Source organism: Bos javanicus, chromosome 11, assembly GCF_032452875.1.
Source record: "Bos javanicus breed banteng chromosome 11, ARS-OSU_banteng_1.0, whole genome shotgun sequence".
NCBI classification, from domain to species: Eukaryota; Metazoa; Chordata; class Mammalia; order Artiodactyla; family Bovidae; genus Bos; species Bos javanicus.
The window spans coordinates 62803708-62825617 of record NC_083878.1 but is presented as its reverse complement, the minus strand read 5'-3'; the positions used below and the strand labels follow the sequence as shown (position 1 = coordinate 62825617).

The following is a 21910-nucleotide window of genomic DNA, read 5'->3' as shown; positions in this document are numbered from 1 at the left end:
CTCAACAGTGGCTAGCAAAACATGGTGTTCAATGGTGGCTAACAAACCAAAGAGAGCCCCTAAAAATAAAATCTTTTTAGTAAAGACCTGAGAAAGGTGACGGTGTTTGTTTCATTTTAGGATTATCATCCTCCCTTCAACATAGGGTACAAACTTTAAAACTCCCACAATTCCAAAGCTGAGTATTTTTCAGAGACCTCAAAATTTCTCTGAACTTGCCATTTTAAAAACAAAAATCCAAGACACTACTGGCATCAACTGTATCAATAATACACAATATTATTTAAAATATCTGTCAAATAAATAGTATATTCTACATACTTTTATTTCCTGCTTCCATCAATATTAATATTACTTTGGCACTATGTATCAATACTTATGTGAGAAGCACTCGTGAATTATCTCATTCAGTCCTCACACTATGGTATGAGATATGAATGATTATATTCATTTTACAGATAAGTTTCCTGAAACATCCACAACAATTTGGAAGGAGAAAAAAAGGTGCTTATAAGGTAAGATGAAGAAAGTATAACCAACAGAAATGCCAAGAAGTGAATCTCTTATTTCAATATTAATGTACATAGTGGCAAAAATGTGGCAAATAATGAAAATAAGCAGCAAAATATCTTTATATCTAAGTTGTGCATGTGTGCTCAGTTACATCTGACTCTTTGTGCCACCATGGACCTTAGCCTGCCAGGCTTCTCTGTCCACAGAATTTTCCAGGCAAGAATACTGGAGTGGGTTACCATTTCCTACTCTAGGGGATCTTCCTGACCCATGGATCAAACCCAAGTGTCCCATGTCTCCAGCATCGGCAGGCAGATTTTTCAAAAGAGAAGACTGCCAAAAGTGACAACTGAATTATTTGTCTTCCTGGTTTTGATGTAAGGATGAGTCACAAAAGTAAAATATCCTATATGTAAGATAAATGACACCCAGAGCAGCAAAACACATTTACTCTTCAATGAAGGTGGCTAAACAGCAGTAAGAGTTATTATGGAAGCTAGTTTTCAAACATTCCTAAGAGCTTTTCTTTCATTGTATACTTTAACCTCCTATGCAAATCCATAAGTACTGTACTTATTTGCATGGTTTTACAGCAAAAATTAAAACAAGATAAATAAAAATATTAGAAACTGTTTTCTCTTTAACTTGTTATATCAACAGACCATATTTAAGAGTTTACTAGCCATTTTCCCCAAAAGGTTTAGTTCAGTTGCTCAGTCATGTCCAACTCTTTGTGACCCCACAGACTGCAACACACCAGGCTTCCCTGTCCATTACCAACTCCCAGAGCTTACTCAAACTCATGTCCATTGAGTCAGTGATGCCATCCAACCATCTCATCCTCTGTTGTCCCCTTCTCCTCCTGCCTTCAATCTTTCCCAGCATCAGGATCTTTTCAAATGAGTCAGTTCTTTGCATCAGGTGGTCAAAATATTGGAGTTTCAGCTTCAGCATCAGTCCTTCCAATGAATATGCAGGACTGATCTCCTTTAGAATGGACTGGTTGGATCTCCTTGTTGTCCGAGGGACTCTCAAGAGTCTTCTCCAAAACCACAGTTCTAAAGCATCAATTCTTTGGTGCTCAGCTTTCTTTATAGTCCAACTTTCACATTCATACATGACTACTGGAAAAACCACAGCTTTGACTAGATGGACATTTGTTGGCAAAGTAATGTCTTATGCTTTTTAATATGCTGTCTAGGTTGGTCATAACTTTTCTTCCAAGGAGCAAGTGTCTTTTAATTTCTCAGAAGGTACTTCAACTTAAAACTGAATAAATGACACTGGATAACTGTTGATAACAAAGGCAATGGAAGAGAAGCAGCAGTGCAGGCAGATGCACTAGCCCTCAGAAAGCCACTTTTCCCCTAGTACCTTCTGCTCTTATGTAGTTGCAGAATAAATTAAGCACTCTAATTTTCCACCTTAATATCCCTGAAATGTTACACTGAAAGTAGAGTCTAAAAACAGAAACTATTTCATGTCCCTTCACTAAAATCTTGCTTACATTCACAGTATTGTGTACAGATAAACCCTGGACCTTCTGTTTTCTTTCTCAGCTGCTTGCTCAGGGGGCTCTTTTTAAATTCTCCATTAATACTGATGCTTTCAGCCAATAAATGTTCCAGAATCTTCCATCCTCAAACAAATCAGAGCGAAACAAAACAAACCCCTCCCTTCTGTGCCCTTTTAGCTCTCCTCCTCCTCCTCACCACCAAGCTGCTTGAAAGGGCCCTGTCTATTCACTATCTCTACTTCCTAACCTCCCACTCACTCCTCAACCCAGCACAATCTGGCTTCCACCCTATCACTCCACTGAAACTGCTCTTTCAAGAGTCACTTTATTTGAGTGCAAAAGACTATCAAGACAGTGCAGGCACAGGCCTATGTTTCTGACCACTGCATCCTCAGGGCCTGGCTCACACTACTTCAGTTTCCTTCTGGGGCACGTGGTCACTGACCTCTCTTTTGTTTTGAAAGCCCACAAAGTATGGTTTGGGGATTTGTTTCTCAGCATAAGGGGAGGTATCAGCCGGAGTATCACCAGAGTGTAATACTACTCTGGCTGTTGCTGTTTAGTTGCTGAGTCATGTCTGGCTCTTTGTGACCCCATGGACTATAACCCGTCAGGCTCCTCTGTCCATGGAATTCTCCCGGCAAGAATACTGGAGTGGGTTGCCACTTCCTTCTCCAGTGGATCTTCCCAACCCAGGGACTGAACCCAGGTCTCCTACTTGGCAGGCGGATTCTTTACTGCTGAGCCACCTGGGAAGTCTGATACCACTCAGGGCAGAAAGCTGCTGGGAGCAGAGAGCAGGAGCAAGGGAAATTAGCTGACTGAAACTACTCTGGGCAGTCAGCTAATTTCCTTTGCTTCTGTTCTCTGCTCCCAGCAACTTTCTTTAGTACTTCATGTAAATTTTCCACAGATTTTGCCATCAGCTGACAAGAATAACTGACACGTGTTGAAAGAAATTTCTCACTGTGAAGTTTTAAATTAGCATTCTGGTCAAGACTAGCAAGAGTTCAACCTCCAGAGACCAGGGTATTCTGGGAAAAACAAACAAATCCCAAAACTGTACTTTGTCGGCTTTTAAAACGAAAGACCCCCTTTTAGTCTGTAACTAAAATATGTACACCTTGTAAAGCTCTTGGCAGCTGCCCTTTCCCTAACAGTGTTGTTACTCTCTATATCATGAATACCTATGAAAGCAACTCATCTTTTGGAGGAAAAAACATCTAGCAAAAGTTATAAAACTGCAACCAAATGCAGTTAAAATTCAATTATCTGAACTAAAGAAAGCAGTGTCCAAGATAATCTAAAACTCACAAATCTGGCCTTAAAATATGACCTATGGAACAGAAGATTTACCTCACAAATGATGTCTTTCCCGAGTACTATTAGTTTTAATTTGTTCCCTGACCACCCATCAATTGAGAAGAAGACCTAGAGACATGTGAGGTAACAGAAGGAAGCCAGACAATGAACCAGGCTTAGAAACAGCCATAAATTATCCAAAGACAATAACACATAATGGCTCTCTTGGGGTAGATTATCACAGAACAAAAGTTTTGTATATCTGAAAAAATCAAATGTAAACACATTCCAAAACAGTGCTCATGACTGTGTGTGTATACAGGTAACATAGGTAATAACCATAGGCGGATCTACCTGCACTGATATCTTTCATGGAAACTACAGAAGGAATTCCCATGACAAACAAATTTCTAGCTAGCCAACCTTTTAATGTTGTTATGGTTTAAAGTTTTACCTTCTTCTGAGAGGTAGAAAGACTAAAAAGGGTAAAAAGGAAAAACAAACAAACCCAGACAACATTTATTATTTGCAATGTACTATTATACTTTTGATTAGAAATGACTTGAGAATTAACCTATTGGATAAAGCCAAATTTTTCAAAAATCTCCCCTCTGTAATTTACAGAAGAAATGTATACAAATTTCACCAAACAGTATTTACTCTTATTCTCTGTGTACTTTTGATATTTTTAATGTTTTAAAATTTTTTCTTAAAATCTGGTCATGATCCCCTATAACTGATTTTACAAACCAGAAACAAGTCATAACCCAGAAAGCACTGACTCTCTCCTATGATCAGCTTTCTAAGAATAACTCATTTTACAGTCTTGGGGCCATGGCTGCAAGTTTATATAAGAAGCGAAAAAAAAAAAAAAATCAAAATATCTCTGTACACAATCTTAGCACAGAATTTGTGTTGTTTATGTCATTATGTCTCCAACTGCATCCATTAATTCTGTTCAAGTTTAATTCACCTCACAATAATATTATCATCTCCTTCCTTCTGATCCACTTCCTCTAAATCCAATTATTGCCTCCAACATATAAGAAGAGGAAAAAGAGCGTCTTTTAAAACAAAGAACTCCTTGATGTGGTACTTACAAGGACAAAATGCATTCCTAAATAATATTATTTGAATGAAACAAGTAATCTGATAAAGTGTTCCCTTTCTCTTTATAGAATTTTGCATAAAAGTAATAAATAAAAAATATTATTCATTTTTCAAGTTCATACTACCCTCAGTCTAGGAAGCAAGCCACTTTAAAGATAAAATTAAAGATACCATCAGTGGGGGTATATTTCAGTTCACATATTCCAGGCAAATCAGTAATATATCAGAAATTTTATAAGGCATATTCTTCTGATTAAGTAATTTTATCTCCAAGAGTGTATTCCACAGATGCAGTTATATAAGTATGCAAAGATATTTCCACAAAATGTTAATTCCTGCATTGTTTATTTTTATAGAAGCAACTGAAAACTTAAAGGGTAAATAGAAACTGTAGCCTTTTTTTTTTTAAGACAAAGCCAAATTGCTCATAGGGAAAGGTGTTTAAAACACATTTTTAAGTGAAAAAGCCTTACTGAAGAGGCATCCTCTCTTGATTCTCCTATCTATCATATCCTTTCTTTCTCCTCCTCTAGTGGATCTGCTTCTTCTGCTTGCCTCATAAATGTCCATGTTCCTCAGGCTTTGGCTTCCTTATATTCTTATCCCTGAGAGATCTCTTCCCCATTTTGTTTGATAGTATATGCCCACAATGCCCAAACCTCTATCTGTGGCTGCCCAATCTCTGTATACCCAACTACCTTTCTGAATCTCTCTACATGGATTTCCCACATAGATCTCATATTCTCCAATTTCCAAACTGAAGTTAACCTCTACTCAAAGAACAGAAACCACTTGTTCTTATACAATATTCTGAATTCTAAATCCAGAAATCTGAGTTATTTCTGTCTGTTCCCTCTGCCATCTTCTTCCATCTTCCTCCCTCAAATTAAATCAACCACAAACTAACTCCTTAACATTTCTTACTGTATTTAACATCACACAACCAGTATCGGATTTCAAGGCCTCATTATTTTCGGCCAAGATTCCTGTAGTCACTTGAAATTCCTTACCTTACCCAGTATGGCTAAGATACTCCTTCTTTCCTCCAGCCAGACAAAACTACCTTCTGGTTCCTCTACTGGCTCCACATTACGTCTAAGTTGTCCTATATGCCACTTCTACCAATTTACTATTCTTATAGTTACACAGAACTCATTTGCTAAGCTTCCAAAAGCCTATTCAGGCACAATGTTTTTCTGTGAAGTGGTATCAGCAATATTTATCAAGTTATTATGTGATAGGAACTGGGCAAGGTACTTATTCATACACTATCCAACTTAATTTCAACCATCCATTTTTAGAAGAAGGAATAGGCTCAGAGAGGTCAAGAAAATCTGCTCAAGGTCCTATAAAGAGTTATGTTCGGAAAACAGGGCTCTAACGTTAAAAAAAATCAGTGTTCTTTTCATTACGTCAGGTTGCTTGTCTGAAATAATTCTTTATATCTATTTCATTTAACAAAGTGAATCAAATTTATTTCCATTTTTTTTTCTCTAGTAGGCAATAAACCAATGCTTCTCAAGCTTAACTTTTAATAAAGTATCTTTTAACAGAATATGGCCTGAATATCTGCATTAAAAAAAAGTTTCAAAAGTAATTCTGATGGCAAGTGAAGGTTAAGAACCACTGTGTTAAGTTTCCAGAGAATATAAATATTACTGGAGTTTATTACTCTTGGGGATACCATAAACGTCTCTAAACTCCACTGTTGAACTCAGTAATATAGGTAAATCAATGAAATAGTACTTTTTCTTAAAAAACATTTTCCCTTACTTACAAATGATTTGATTACACAAATATTTCTTAAAGTTCTGTCAGTATACATACATGAGAAAATCACTATTAAATTTAACTCTCTTAAGATTTCAAAAACAAGAAGTTTAGGATAAATCTTCAACACTTTTCTTAAGAATTAAAATCAAAAATTTTCCTTTAACGATCAAACTTAAATTACTATACTAATCCTTGAAACAGTTATAATTATGTATATAATTTAAATCTTATAGAATTCTTGGAAAAAACCCCACATTTTTTAAAATTAATCACGATTTCACTTGCAGTTGAACACTAAGAAATAAATATGTGAATAGCAGTGACAGAAACTTTTCTTCACTTCCAGAAACCAAGGTCACTGGTAATCTGATTAAAATCTGTATTTTTTATTCAGGTGTAACACTTGCACTGTGCTTCAAGTAAACTTCTGAAATCTAATGGGACAGAAAGCTGTCATCTACTGGCTCATTATGATACAGAGGAATAAGTCCTAAATACAGAAAGAAGTAAGAAGACATGGTGATTTAAGTACAAGTAAAAAGTAATGAATAATCAAACATTCTGTTTTGGCTTCAGCTAAGAGAAAATTTGAATTTGGTACTATATGTATATATATGTATATATGTATGTATCTTATATAGTTTTTTTTTAAGGAACAAAGGTGCTACTAAAAGTATCCAGTGTAAAAAGTTAGGGAGCTCCCTGGTGGCCTAGTGGTTAGGATTTCATGCATTCACTTCCACTGCCCAGGTTCCACCCTAGTCAGGGAACTGAGATTCTGCAAGCTGCGCAGCACAGCCAAAAAAAAAGAGAAAGAGTTAAATTATTTCTTAATAATAGGCTCATTATTGTTTAAAAATAGCTACTAAAAACAAAAGCCTTAAGAAAATTAATCATTGCTTCAGATTTTGAGTGCTGCTGTAGCAGAAGTGTTTATCTGCAAATACTCCATGTTAATGTTTCTGCATGCATACAATAAACAATCACTGATGCTGAAGCTCCAATACTTTGGCCACCTGATGCCAAAAGCTGGCTCTTTGGAAAAGACCCTGATGCCGGGAAAGATGGAGGGCAAGAGGAGAAAGGGGCAGCAGAGGATGAGATGGTTAGAGAAAATCATTGACTCAATAGACATGAGTTCAAGCAAACTCGGAAACAGTGAAGGACAGGGAAGCCTGGCATGCTACAGTCCCTGGGGTCTCAGAGAATTGGACACAACTTAGCAACTGAACAACAACATGTAACATGATAAACTGCAGCAAAACAAAAAATACTACAACACACAAGCAATGATCAAGAAGACAGCAACAACAAAATGCCCACTTGGGAGGCTGGGTGAGGCAGAAATGTTATTCAATGCATCCATTTAAAAAACTGTGGTCACACTAAGATCTAAGATCTTAATGTAGGATTAAAGATCCTACTCCTAGAAGTTTTGTTTTGAAAAGTATCGTTTAAAGAAAGCATTTAAAGAATAAGAACATATGACTCAGGATGACTTCTATTATCTAAACACAGAATTGTTAATAAAATTGAAGTAGCAAAGTAGGGTTTTTACATTTATTATTAAGTTTATTGTTAAGTATTTTACCTTTCTTTTTTTTTCCCCCTTCTGCTCACTTATCTCTGAGATTGTGATGAACCGGGGAGCCTGGCTTGCTGCAGTCCACAGGGTTGCAAAGAGTCTTGGACACAACTTAGCAACAACAACAAAAAGGCAAAAGGCAAAGCACTCGCTCAGTCGTGTCTGACTCTTTGCGACCCCATGGACTGTAGCCTACCAGGCTCCTCCATCCATGGGATCCTCCAGGCAAGAGTACTGGAGTGGGTTGCCATTTCCTTCTCCAGGGGATCTTACCAACCCAGGGATCGAACTCGGGTCTCCCGCATTGCAGGCAGACGCTTTACCGTCTGAGCTCCCAGGGAAGCTCTGGCAGCTTCCTACCAGAAGCAACAACAACACATCTATCTTTTTTTCTAACTGCTGAGTGCTGTTTATAAAACCAAATCGTGTACCATCACATCATAAACAAATCGGGGTAGTTTGCCTTTTCCTTTCCAATTCTCACCTCTCTTGTTTTTCCTCATTGACTGTCATGGCTACTGCCTCCCATATGAGATCTAATAATAGTGGTGAGAGTCGGCATCTAATATTTCCCCTTAATTAAGACACTGGTTTTTGGTCTGAGGTAAATATGCTTGATCATATTACAGAATTTTCTAATAATTCTTAAAGTTGTTTTGTTTTAAAAAATCAGAAAATGGCTTTTTAAAAATATCTTTTCAGTACTTAGGGAGATAACTACACAATTTTTCCTCAGATCTACTAACGTAGCAAAAACACCAATACATATTCATAAATATTCTCAGCCTGTTTGCTATTAGGGAAGCCCAGTTTGTTTTCTATTGCAGGAAAAAGGTATGTTTCCAAATAATCAAATAAGAAAGGTGTTAGATTATCTATTCAAATAAACATAAGTCAAAAAGAAATATTTAACTTATTTGATATGGTATGGACCCAACAGAAACAGAAGATATTAAGAAGAGGTGACAAGAATACACAGAACTATACAGAAAAGATCTTCACGACCCAGATAATCACGATGCTATGATCACTCACCTAGAGCCAGACATCCTGGAGCATGAAGTCAAGTGGGCCTTAGAAAGCATCACTACGAACAAAGCTAGTGGAGGTGATAGAATTCCAGTTGAACTATTTCAAATCCTAAAAGACGATGCTGTGAAAGTGCTGCAGAAAATATGCCAGCACATCTGGAAAACTCAGCAGTGGCCACAGGACTGGAAAAGGTCAGTTTTCATTCCAATCCCAAAGAAAGGCAATGCCAAAGAATGCTCAAACTACCACACAATTGCACTCATCTCACAGGCTAGCAAAGTAATGCTCAAAATTCTCCAAGCCAGGCTTCAGCAATATGTGAACCGTGAACTTCCAGATGTTCAAGCTGGTTTTAGGAAAGGCAGAGGAACCAGAGATCAAATTGCCAACATTCGTTGGATCATGGAAAAAGCAAGAGAGTTCCAGAAAAACATCTACTTCTGCTTTATGCCAAAGCCTTTGACTGTGAAGGCTTTGACTGTAAAGTCTTTGACTGTGAATCACAACAAACTGTGGAAAACTCTGAAAGAGATGGGAATACCAGACCACCTGATCTGCCTCTTGAGAAAACTGTATGTAGGTCAAGAAGCAAGAGTTAGAACTGGACATGGAACAACAGACTGGTTTCAAATAGGGAAAGGAGTCCATCAAGGCTGTATATTGTCACAGTGCTTATTTAACTTATATGCAGAGTACATCATGAGAAAAGCTGGGCTGGATGAAGCACAAGCTGGAATCAAGATTGTCAGGAGAAGTATCAATAACCTCAGATATGCAGATGACAAACACCCTTATGGCAGAAAGTGAAGAGGAACTAAAAAGCCTCTTGATGAAAGTGAAAGAGAAGAGTAAAAAGCCGGCTTAAAGCTCAACATTCTAATAGTAGAAACAGTGTCAGACTTGATTTTTTTGGGCTCCAAAATCACTGCAGATGGTGACTGCAGCCATGAAATTAAAAGATGCTTGCTCCTTGGAAAAAAAGTTATGACCAACCTAGACAGCATATTAAAAAGCAGAGACATTACTTTGCCAACAAAGGTCCACCTAGTCAAGGCTATGGTTGTGAAAGTTGGACTATAAAGAAAGTTGTGTGCCGAAGACTTGATGCTTTTGAACTGTGGTGTTGGAGAAGACTCTTGAGAGTCCCTTGGACAGCAAGGAGATCCAACCAGTCCATCCTAAAGGAAATCAGTCCTGCATATTCATTGGAAGGACTGATGCTGAAGTTGAAACTCCAATAGTTTGGCCACCTCATGCGAACAGCTGACTCATTTGAAAAGACCCTGATGCTGGGAAAGTTTGAAGGCAGAGAAGAGGACAACAGAGGATGAGACGGTTGGATGGCATCACCGACTCAATGGACATGAGTCTGAGTAAACTCCAGGAGTTGGTGATGGACAGAGGCCTGGAGTGCTGCAGTCCATGGGGTCGCAAAGAGTTGGACACGACTGAGTGACTGAACTGAACTTATTTGATCCAACTTACTCCTTACTTTCACATTTATGAGTAGGCTATAAAACAAATATTTTCTTGTAAGTACTGAACATACTCAAATTAGTAGCAGAAGTTCCTCCAGGTTTCATCCACCGTCTATTCTTACTCAACTCGCCCTCAATCAATCTCATCCACCTAAGCCTTAATTAGTACATTCCAGGATTCCTGAGTTTCCCCTGCAGCCCAGCCCTCAAACCTGAACTCTAGTCCAGACAAATCACTTCTTCTCAGTCCTCTCCATTTGAGCTCCTCAAAGACCTGGAACTCAATAAGAGAACCCAAGTTTTTCTTTCTCAAACTCGGTCCTCATTCACAGCTCCTTCACCCCAAGCAGATGGCCCCACCACCCACCCAGTTCTAAGTCAGAAAATCCAGAGTCTTTCTTGACAAAGCTCCCCTCCCTTTGCTATCTCTAAGGAACAGTTTTTATCTCATGAATCCCTCAATTATGGTATACCTGTGAATGAAGTTGCTCAGTTGTGTCCGACTCTTTGCGACCCCATAGACTGTAGCCTATCAGGTTCCACCATCCATGGGATTTTCCAGGCAAGAATACTGGAGTCGGTTATACCTCTTTCCAATTCCCCTGACTCCATTCTGATGTAAGCTGTCATTATCTAATTTCCCCCATTAGTACTTAATCATGCCCAACCCAAGTAATCTTTTATTTATTTATTTCTTTGATTTCCGCCCCCACCCCAGGCTGTGGTATGCAGGATTAGGGATGGCATCCCTGATTAGAGATGCTAAGAACTGACTCATTGGAAAAGACTCTGATGCTGGGAAAGATTGAGGGTAGGAGGAGAAGGGGACCACAGAGGATGAGATGGTTTGATGGCATCACCGATTCGATGGACACGAGTCTGAGCAAGCTCCAGGAGTTGGTGAAGGACAGGGAAGCCTGGTGTGCTGCAGTCCATGGTGCTGCAAAGAGTCGGACATGACTGAGCGAATGAACTGACTGAACTGATCAGGAATCAAACCCAGGTCCCCTGCAGTGGAAGCCTGGAGTCTTAACAACTGGACCTCCACGGAGGTCCCCCAGGTAACCTTTTAAAAAGTTAACCTGATCACATTAATCCCCTGCTTCCGATAAAGACTTTTAAAAGGTCTTTAATACAGTTTACGGAGAAGGCGATGGCACCCCACTCCAGTACTCTTGCCTGGAGAATCCTATGGACAGAGGAGCCTGGTAGGCTGCAGTCCATGGGGTCGCTAAGAGTCGGACACGACTGAGCGACTTCACTTTCACTTTTCACTTTCATGCACTGGAGAAGAAAATGGCAACCCACTCCAGTGTTCTTGCCTGGAGAATCCCAGGGACAGTGGAGCCTGGTGGGCTGCCATCCATGGGGTCACACAGAGTCGGACACGACTGAAGTGACTTAGCAGCAGTTAATACAGTTTAAGCCATTCCTAACAGAAGCAGAAGATATTAAGAAGAGGTGGCAAGAATACACAGAAGAACTGTACAAAAAAGATCTTCACGACCCAGATAATCACGATGGTGTGATCACTCACCTAGAGCCAGACATCCTGGAATGTGAAGTCAAGCGGGCCTTAGAAAGCATCACTACGAACAAAGCTAGTGGAGGTGATGCAATTCCAGTTGAGCTATTTCAAATCCTAAAAGATGATGTTCAATATACCAGCAAATTTGGAAAACTCAGCAGTGGCCACAGGACTGGAAAAGGTCAGTTTTCATTCCAATCCCAAAGAAAGGCAATGCCAAAGAATGCTCAAACTACCGCACAATTGCACTCATCTCACAGGCTAGCAGAGTAATGCTCAAAATTCTCCAAGCCAGGCTTCAGCAATATGTGAACTGTGAACTTCCAGATGTTCAAGCTGGTTTTAGGAAAGGCAGAGGAACCAGAGATCAAATTTGAAAATCCAACATCTGCTGGATCATCAAAAAAGCAAAAGAGTTCCAGAAAAATATCTATTTCTGCATTATTGACTATGCCAAAGCCTTTGACTGTGTGGATCACAATAAACTGTGGAGAATTCTGGAAGAGATGGGAATACCAGGCCACCTAACCTGCCTCTTGAGAAACCTATATGCAGGTCAGGAAGCAACAGTTAGAACTGGACATGGAACAACAGACTGGTTCCAAATAGGAAAAGGAGTACGTCAAGGCTGTATATTGTCACCCTGCTTATTTCACTTCCATGCAGAGTACATCATGAGAAATGCTGGGCTGGAAGAAGCACAAGCTGGAATCAAGATTGCCGGGAGAAATACCAATAACTTCAGATATGCAGATGACACCACCCTTATGGCAGAAAGTGAAGAGGAACTCAAAAGCCTCTTGATGAAAGCGAAAGAGGAGAGTGAAAAAGTTGGCTTAAAGCTCCACATTCAGAAAACAAAGATCATGGCATCTGGTCCCATCACTTCATGGGAAATAGATGGGGAAACAGTGAAAAAAGTGTCAGACTTGATTTTTTGGGGCTCCAAAATCACTGCAGATGGTGACTGCAGCCATAAAATTAAAAGACGCTTACTTCTTGGAAGCAAAGTTATGACCAACCTAGATAGCATATTCAAAAGCAGAGACATTACTTTGCCAACAAAGGTCTGTCTAGTCAAGGCTATGGTTTTTCCAGTGGTCATGTATGGATGTGAAAGTTGGACACGACTGAGCGACTGAACTGAACTGAACTGAACTGAAGCTATTCCAGGCTGAGATCTCTCCAGTCACAGAATCCCTCTCCCTTCCCCCGAGATTTTCAATGTTATAAACTATGCTTTCAAACAGTGGTGCTGGAAAGACTTGAGTGTCCTTTGAACAACAAGGAGATCCAACCAGTCCATCCTAAAGGAAATCAATCCTGAATATTCAGTGGAGGTCTGATGCTGAAGCTTCAATACTTTGGCTTACTCACTGGAAAAGATCCTGATGCTGGGAAAGATTGAGGGCAGAGGAGAAAGGGGTGACAGAGGATGAGATGGTTGGATGGCATCACCGACTAACTCAATGGACATGAGTTTGAGCAAACTCCTGGAGATAGTGAAGGACAGGGAAGCCTGGAGTGCTGCAGTCCACAGGGTCACTAAGAGTTGGATACGACTCAGCAACTGAACAACAATAACAAGGCCTTCTTTCAATTTTTGAAAGTCAGACAATAACATTCTTTTGTGCCAAGGGCTTTTGCATCTGCTGTCTATTGCACAAAACATGCCCACAAATGCTTAAATTCTTAAAAGAGTAACCAATTCCTCAAGTAAGTGTCCTGACACCCTCCCCCAACTCCTACTACACATATTTCTTTCAGAACATAAGAAGTGCAATAAGTTATAGTTTGTAAAAAGAAACATAATTTCAAAAATCACTGTGCAAACTGAGTATACTGGGGAAAACACATAGATAGGCTTAAATGTGGAAGGTAATTTTAAGAAACCTATTAAATACTTTCTAAAACAATGAAGTTACCTTGTATTTCCCTTCCATAGATAAAAATGTCATGCTCTAGAGCAGCACTATCCAACAGAAATACAATAAAGCCACATATACAATTTAAAATATTCCACAGTTGATTAAAAAAGAAACAGGTGAAATCTAATATATTTTAATTAACCCAAATATCCAAATATTATTTTAGCACATAATAATGTATGGATGTGAGAGCTGGACTGTGAAGAAAGCTGAGCGCAGAAGAATTGATGCTTTTGAAGTGTGGTGTTGGAGAAGACTCTTGAGAGTCCCTTGGACTGCAAGGAGATCCAACCAGTCCATTCTGAAGGAGATCAGCCCTGGGATTTCTTTGGAAGGACTGATGCTGAAGCTGAAACTCCAGTACTTTGGCCACCTCATGTGAAGAGTTGACTCACTGGAAAAGACCCTGATGCTGGGAGGGATTGGGGGCAGGAGGAGAAGGGGACGACAGAGGATGAGATGGCTGGATGGCATCACCGACTCGATGGACATGAGTTTGAGTGAACTCTGGGAGCTGTTGATGGACAGGGAGGCCTGGCGTGCTGTGCTTCATGGGGTCACAAGGAGTCAGACACAACTGAGTGACTGAACTGAACTGAATGTAAATCTATATTTTACGTTAGTTTTTGAAATCTGGTGTGCACTTTACACTTAATAAAACACATCTTTACTTTGGACTAACTTTATTTCAAGTGCCACATGTGGCTATTGGTTTCTCCTCTGCTCAACATAGTCCTAGAAGATAATATTCTATTTCTTGTAACTAAAGTGAAAGCGAAAGTTGCTCAGTTGTATCTGACTCTTTGCGACCCCATGGGCTATAAAGTCCATGGAATTCTCCAGGCCAGAATACTGGAGTGGGTAGCTTTTCCCTTCTCCAGGGGATCTTCCCAACCCAGGGATCGAACTCAGGTCTCCTGCTTTGCAGGCGGATTCTTTACCAGCTGAGCCACAAGTGAAGCCCAAGAAAACTGGAGTGGGTGCTGTGTGCTTAGTCGCTTAGTTTTAGTCGTGTCCGACTCTTGCCACCCCATAGACTGTAGCCTGCCAGGCTCCTCTATTCATTTTGCCTTCTCCAGGCAAAAATACTGGAGTGGGTAGCCTATCCCTTCTCCAGGTGATCTTCCTGACCTAGGAATCGAACCAGGGTCTCCCGCATTGCAGGTGGACTCTTTACCAACTGAGCTATCAGGGAAGCCCAAATAGCATGCTAACAGAATCAGAGTTATTTTTAAAAGAGCATGAAATTAAAGTTAACCTCTATCAACAAGGATATGCCTCACATTTAAATCCTTCAAAAAATTTTAAATTATGCAAACATTCTATGCTGCTGAAAAGCCTAAATTCAAAATAAAAATTCAGGTAAACAATTTTAAAACTGCATATTTATTGACCATTTGAGCAGACTGCGGGAAGAGCAGTGCTCTAAACCACTGCTGGTAGGAGTGACTTTATCACAACCTCTTGGAAAGCCATTGACTTTCCCTTTGATTTAACAACTCCACTTCTAAGACTTAGTCATATGGGAATAACCAGAGACAAAGATTTACCTACAAACTGTTCACTGAGATACAATATGACTCATACATACACATAGTGTGTGTGACACTCATATGTCCATAGGGAAAAAAATAAAACCAAGTGTAAAACACCGAAATGCTTACAGTTCTTTTTTTGTGGTGTGATGACTAGTAATTATTTTTACTATAATTCATTTAAATATATATAATGAGTGCTACTCTGTCCCAGGTGGATGCTGTTTTGGGCAAGTCAGCTATAAAGGAACATTTTTGGGTCAAAGGGGGGAGAATTTGAATATGGCCTTGAATATTAAATTTTTTGAAGTGGTACAGGAGTCTAACTGAATAAAACTAAACAACCTACAAAACAGTCTGTATGATAAGATTGCACTCTGGTAAGAAGTATACATATATATGTATGGAATAATAGGCAATAAACTGTTAACAGTGGGATTTCTGGGTAATGTGAATGTAAATTATTTTATTATTTTCTACAATGCTTTTATATGCTTCTATAATAAGACTTTAGAAAATTAAACTATATATACACCTTATTGAGCATCTACTACATACAATACCGCTAGGTTCTATAAGGGGTAGAATTGAGTAAATGGAGTCACAGGCTTAAAGAAACTTTAATTAGGAGGAGCATATAAGAAAACAGTACAAGTAATTAATGCAAGGCAGAATGTAAACATCAAATAAAGTAAAATGTGGTTATGAGTCTAAGAAAAAAGACCTCACTTGATTGGGAAGAGTAGTGGATGAAAATGAGGAAAAACTTCATCAAAGAGAATTTGAAATAAGGATTTTAACTGACAGAGGAAATGGCAGGCACAAAAGATAAAGCATGGAGCAACTGTCAGAGCAGGAAGTCACATTATAGACTTTGGCTGAAATGCAGGATATATGAAGGGAGCAGGAAGTGTACTGGGAAAGCAGGCTGTGAGGGCCTTGACTTCTCAGAAGGGATCAAGTACCTCTAAGATTTTTGAGTTTAGCAATGGGCAAATTTGCTGAGGTTCCAATTCAAGAAACTGTCCTACCACTTCTCGTCATCTTGGTTCCATCTTTCTACCATCTTGGTTCAAGCCACTACTACCATCTATTCATTTTTAATTTCTGCAATAGTATACAGGTGTACTACATATAGAGCCGACATCTGTATTCCTTATGAAATGATCATAATGATGATGTTTAGCTGTATCACTCAACAATTTCTAATGAAATCTTCTGGCTGCCACTCTGGTACTCCTATAATCTACTTTCTCTACAGCAGCCCGACAGATCCTTTTAAAAGATAGATTGTCACATCGCTACTCAAAACCCTGCAATAGCTTCCCATCTCACACAGCAGAAAACCAAAGTCATGAGAGTTTCCACAAAGCCCTAGATAGAGCACTGTCCTCTCACCCTCTAAATCACTGAGTCCCATACACAAACACAAACGTTCATGTGCACACACACATATACAAAAATGCCAAGACACTGAAGCTCTATGACGGCTACTATTTTTGTTTAAATTTGATAATTTCAGTGTTTCCAGCACTTAGAACAAGGCCTGACATATAGTGAGTGCTCATAGGTATTTGCTATATGAATGGAAGGAACAGAATACCATGATATCAGTAGATATTTAGTTGGAAAGGTTTGTGGCATGCTATAAATATTTATATAAATAGAACACGCACTGAATTTATTCTAATTACAACTTAATTTTCCTCTGGGAACTACTCACCAAAATAGTGCTTGTAAATTAAGTTCTAAGCATACAGACAACCTTTAATTTATTAGCAATTTATCTTCACAAGGTTTATTTAAGTTAGTTATTTGGAACAGGAGTGGTGGTGAATGAAAAATAACAGGATGGAGCCTTAAATTTCCTATTTTTCCTCTTTTTTCACTTTTCCCAAACTCCTTACTTCCCTGCGTCCCTCTTCTCCTCCATATAGTTTCAGATCTTTCCCTTTCCCAGGGAATAGGTCTAATCCAGACCCCTAAGCCCTACCCTAGGCTGAGGTCAGAAATAGAAACTGGAAGTGTGATACAGGGCTGTTGAGATGGCTGGCAGCTGGTAAAGGAGAGCCTAAGCAAGAGAAGTAACTGCAGAGGAAGCTCAGGAGGCCAACAATTCTTCATTCAAATATTTTCAAACTAAAACTTTTTATATTTTAAAAGGAAATCAACACAAAATAACACTAACTCCTTCCTGTCCTCTTTTTAAATACACACTGTTGAAAGACAGAGTAATACTTTGTTTTTAAAGGAAAAACCTGAACTTTGTATTTTACTATGATTTCAAGGGTACAACCAAGTTTAGAAAAATACATAGGATGAAAGATCAAGTACACACCACCTGGCTGTGTTAAATCTTAATCTTTACCAAATCTGCCTCAGATTTAAAAGTTACCGTTGAAAAGCTATGGGCTCTTCCTAGATCTTTTATTCCTCTCCAGTTCTCCAGAGGTAACTTTTACTTTGATTTGGAGTTTATCATTGCAATGCAAGTTTTCATACTTCTGTCACATATTATTTGTTGTTGTCATTTAGTCATTAAAAGTCGTGTTTGACTTTTTGCAACCCCGTAGACTGCAGCATGTCAGGCTCCCCTGTCCTTCACCATCTCCCGGAGTTTCCTCAAATTCATGTCCATTGAGTTGGTGATGCTATATGATTCCTATAAAATATACTGTATTGGCATGCTTTAAAAACTATATAAATATGGGAGAATGGCATTGAAACATGTGAAATGTCATGTATGAAACGAGATGCCAGTCCAGGTTCAATGCACGATGCTGGATGTTTTTTGCAACCCCGTAGACTGCAGCATGTCAGGCTCCCCTGTCCTTCACCATCTCCCGGAGTTTCCTCAAATTCATGTCCATTGAGTTGGTGATGCTATATGATTCCTATAAAATATACTGTATTGGCATGCTTTAAAAACTATATAAATTTGGGAGAATGGCATTGAAACATGTGAAATGTCATGTATGAAACGAGATGCCAGTCCAGGTTCAATGCACGATGCTGGATGCTTGGGACTGGTGCACTGGGACGACCCAGAGGGATGGTATGGGGAGGGAGGAGGGAGGAGGGAGGAGGGAGGAGGGTTCAGGATGGATTTTCTTTTAAAAATTTAAAATAAAAAAAATAAAAATAAAAATAAAACCAGCTTGAACATCAAAAAATAAAAAATAAAAAAATAAAAACTATATAAATATGATAAATAGACCTATTAAATCCCGCCTCTGTCATCACTTGCTTGACCTCAGCCAGGTTACTTAACATCTCTGTGCCTAAGTTTCCTTTCTGAAAAGTGGGGATAATACCATCTCCTAGTTTACAGGGCTGTTGTATTAAGTGAGTTAAATGAATGTATATAAATCACTAAGAAAAGAATCTTGCTGGGAGTTCCCTGGCAAACCAGTAATTAAGACTCCCCACTTTCACTGCCAAGGGCATGGGTTCAATCCTTGGTGGGGGAACTAAGATCCAGCAAGCTGCAAGGGCTAAAAATAAATATCTTGCTCATAGGAAGTAATGTGTATTTGTTTAGTAACATCATATAAAGTTGAAAAGGAATCTGTGACTGTGTGTGTTATGTATATGTGTGCATATACACTGATTGAGAAAAGATTAATTATCAAAATGATATGTATATATAATCCATGCTGCTGCTGCTGCTGCTAAGTCACTTCAGTCGTGTCCGACTCTGTGCGACATCAGAGACGGCAGCCCACCAGGCTCCCCCGTCCCTGGGATTCTCCAGGCAAGAGTACTGGAGTGGGGTGCCATTGCCTTCTCTGATATAATCCATATAACACCATATATTTTCAAAATTGTGTAAAAACTAGAAATACTTATGAATTTCAGGCTGGGAATACTTAAGAATTTCAGGCTAGCCTACTTAAAGAGGAATTGAAAGTACTAAGCACAGAGAGAAAAGGGTATTTTTTAACTCACAAATTCTAGATAAAATTAAACAAGAATATAAACATTTGATTTAAATAATGTGATCGTTTAAAAATACCTAAAAATTTAATGTCCTCCTTTTATGAGTTTTTGGGGGTAGGTAGGGAGAGAAGGGGTAATCTCTCAATGAGACGCTAATCAAAGATTTATTAGACTGTTAAGGGAGGCACTTTAGAATTTCACACAAAATAAAACATTATTTGATAAATTTCACTATTTCTCTGAACCAGTTTTTCTCTAAGTAGGAAGAAATTAAATTTTAAAATGATCTATTTTAAAATAGGATTCACCTAGATTACAAGATTTTCATAGGCAACTGGATTCTGTAAAATTTATCAATGCAATTGTGGATGTATTTTCTTTGAGTACAAGATTACTTTTATAATAGTCTCTAGGTCAAAAGATCAGAAAATATCAAAACTTAAATGTCCTACATACTATGTGAATTCTAGTGAATTTCTTTCAAGCACTTTAAAAAGATTTATCTATGTTTTTAATAGATATCTATAAAAAGATATCTATGCCTTGAAGATTAATATATCTAAAGATACATAAATGGAAGAATTCGATCTAATGAGCACTTAATAAAGGTTAACATTTACTGGTCTAGATGTTATACACAGGATCTGTTTTTTAATCCATGTGAGATATCTTCATGAACAAAATTTTGAAGACTACTATAAATTCTTTAAATATTTCTGCAAAGAATTAAAAATGACTACTACAAAGGCCAATACTGACGAAGTCGGCAAAGCACATAAAATGTAGAGTAACTGTGTAGATTCTGTCAACACAATAGCGTTCAAACAGCTGTTTCCCTTAGAGTTTTGGCATATACTCACGTCTAAAAGGTTAACGGAAAGCAATAGTTAAATGCCACCTCAATGATTAAACTATCTCCGCCTCCCATTCTACCAAAAAGACTAAAACGTAGCTGGTGAAAGGGAAGATTAAAGTTCAAGAGTTTTACTTCTCCTAAAGCGAGAACTTTGAAACGGAACTACCGATTTTGTTTCATTTGCCCCCCAGTAAAATATTTCCAAGTCTGGGTTAGTCCTTCCCTTGGCCCCAACGGAAGATTCAGTGGGAAATCAACGTGAACTAACCAGCAAAAGTAAAACCTAAACATTCTCAGTACTTTCCCACTGGGGAAAGGATCCTATGACCATTTACCTTATACTATGTCCCCTGCCCAAGCAAGATGTTAGCACCTGCCAAACTGGGCGCTTCAAGAATAATGGTCCAACTTTTCGCACGCAGTCTGGGAAGGGGACTCAGGCGATTTCTTAGGCAGTGCAAGAAGGGAGTAGAAAAGGTCCTCTCAGGAAGGGATGAATGAGCTTTGGTGCCGTCTCCTCTGCCTGCTGGAGGATTCAAAAGCTGTTTGCTTCAGAGACCCTAGGAAGCAGCACAATCTGGTCGCCGCTGGCCTGGGGCCTGGGCGAAGCAGGCAGTGTTTACACCTGTCACGAGGGAGGGGGAGGGAGAAAGAGGAAGCCGGAGCAAAGCCCCAAACTTCTCAACAAGCTCCGGGAGGGAGCGGCCAGTGCGGAGCCGAGGGCAGGTGGAAGCGGAGGGGCAGGGGGAGCCAGCGGCGGCCAGGGACGTGGGAAAAGCTCTCACTTCGTCGGCCGGTGCCCGGGAGGGCAAGGAGGGGCCGTGTGCCTCAGGCGCCGCGGCCGCCGGCGTCCCCACACCCGCTGTAGAAGAGGACAGAGCCGGGAGCCCGCAGGCCCGCAGAGCCGGCAATGTCCCCGCAGCCCCCGGCTCCGCAGCGGGCAGGTGTCCCCGGCCCAGGCGAGGATCCGGCGGGTGGGCCGGGCCAAGTCCCCTAACCTCTTTCCCCGGCGCGGCTGGGAAAGCTGGTGAAGCTTACCTGGTTCGTCCGGGGCGGCCGCGATGGGCATGGCTCAGGGGCCCGGGGAGGAACTGGCTCCCCGGGGAAGGACCGGCTATTCGGACGCGGCGCTGGTGAGAGCGGAAGGCAGGCTGTTCACAGCCCTGTCAGCGAAGCAGCGCCATGGACGCCCACCCGGAGTTTCAGTGCTGCCGCGAGACCCCCATCCCATTACCCTCCGCCCTCTTCCGCCGCCGCCGCCGCCGCCGCCGTCGCCGCCACCGCCTCCACCTCCTCCTCCGCGGAGACCCCCGCCCACTCCACACACTCTCCCATCATGCAGCGGGGGAACCGCTGCCGCTGAAACGTCACTTCCGGGCGCAGGTGGCTAGGTCGGGGCCCGGCGCTTGGTGGGTGCAGAAGGGGTGGGGGGGCGGCGGAGGACACACAGAGGGAATCAGTGTCACAGAATGCTTACCCCTGCGCAGGCGCCATCGTGCAGAGCGCCGGCAGCCATTTTGGGTGCGGGCAAGCTGCCCTTTCCTGACTTCCTAGCGAGTCATCGAGCTGTGGGGTGGGGGGAAAGACGTCCTCCTGCACTCCGCCGTTCCTGAGACAGCGCTCCGAGCAAGGGGCAGGTGCTCCTCAGCCCAGTAAGATTAACGTTCAGCTCGGGACCGTCTTAACTCTCTTGTTGTCCAAGTAAAATTTGCAAAGGTTTTGAGGTACGGAACTGTATCTTCACCAGAAACCTACTGGAGAGCACTTATTAGCTTGCCCTTTTCGCCACGAAAAACGACTTTTTCGTTCACAGTC

At 40.4% G+C, this 21910-nt stretch overlaps 1 protein-coding gene across 3 annotated transcripts in view; it reads right to left on the bottom strand.

Annotated features, from left to right (window-relative positions):
• Positions 1-21433, bottom strand: part of AFTPH (aftiphilin) — a 74616-nt gene extending 53183 nt beyond the window's left edge. For 2 of the 3 annotated variants that reach the window (XM_061432791.1, XM_061432792.1), the window contains exon 1: positions 21134-21433. The gene's annotated coding sequence lies outside the window, so the exon portion shown is untranslated. The remainder of the gene's footprint in view (positions 1-21133) is intronic. The other variant, XM_061432793.1, reaches the window with a different exon arrangement.
• Positions 21434-21910: the final 477 nt, after the last annotated feature.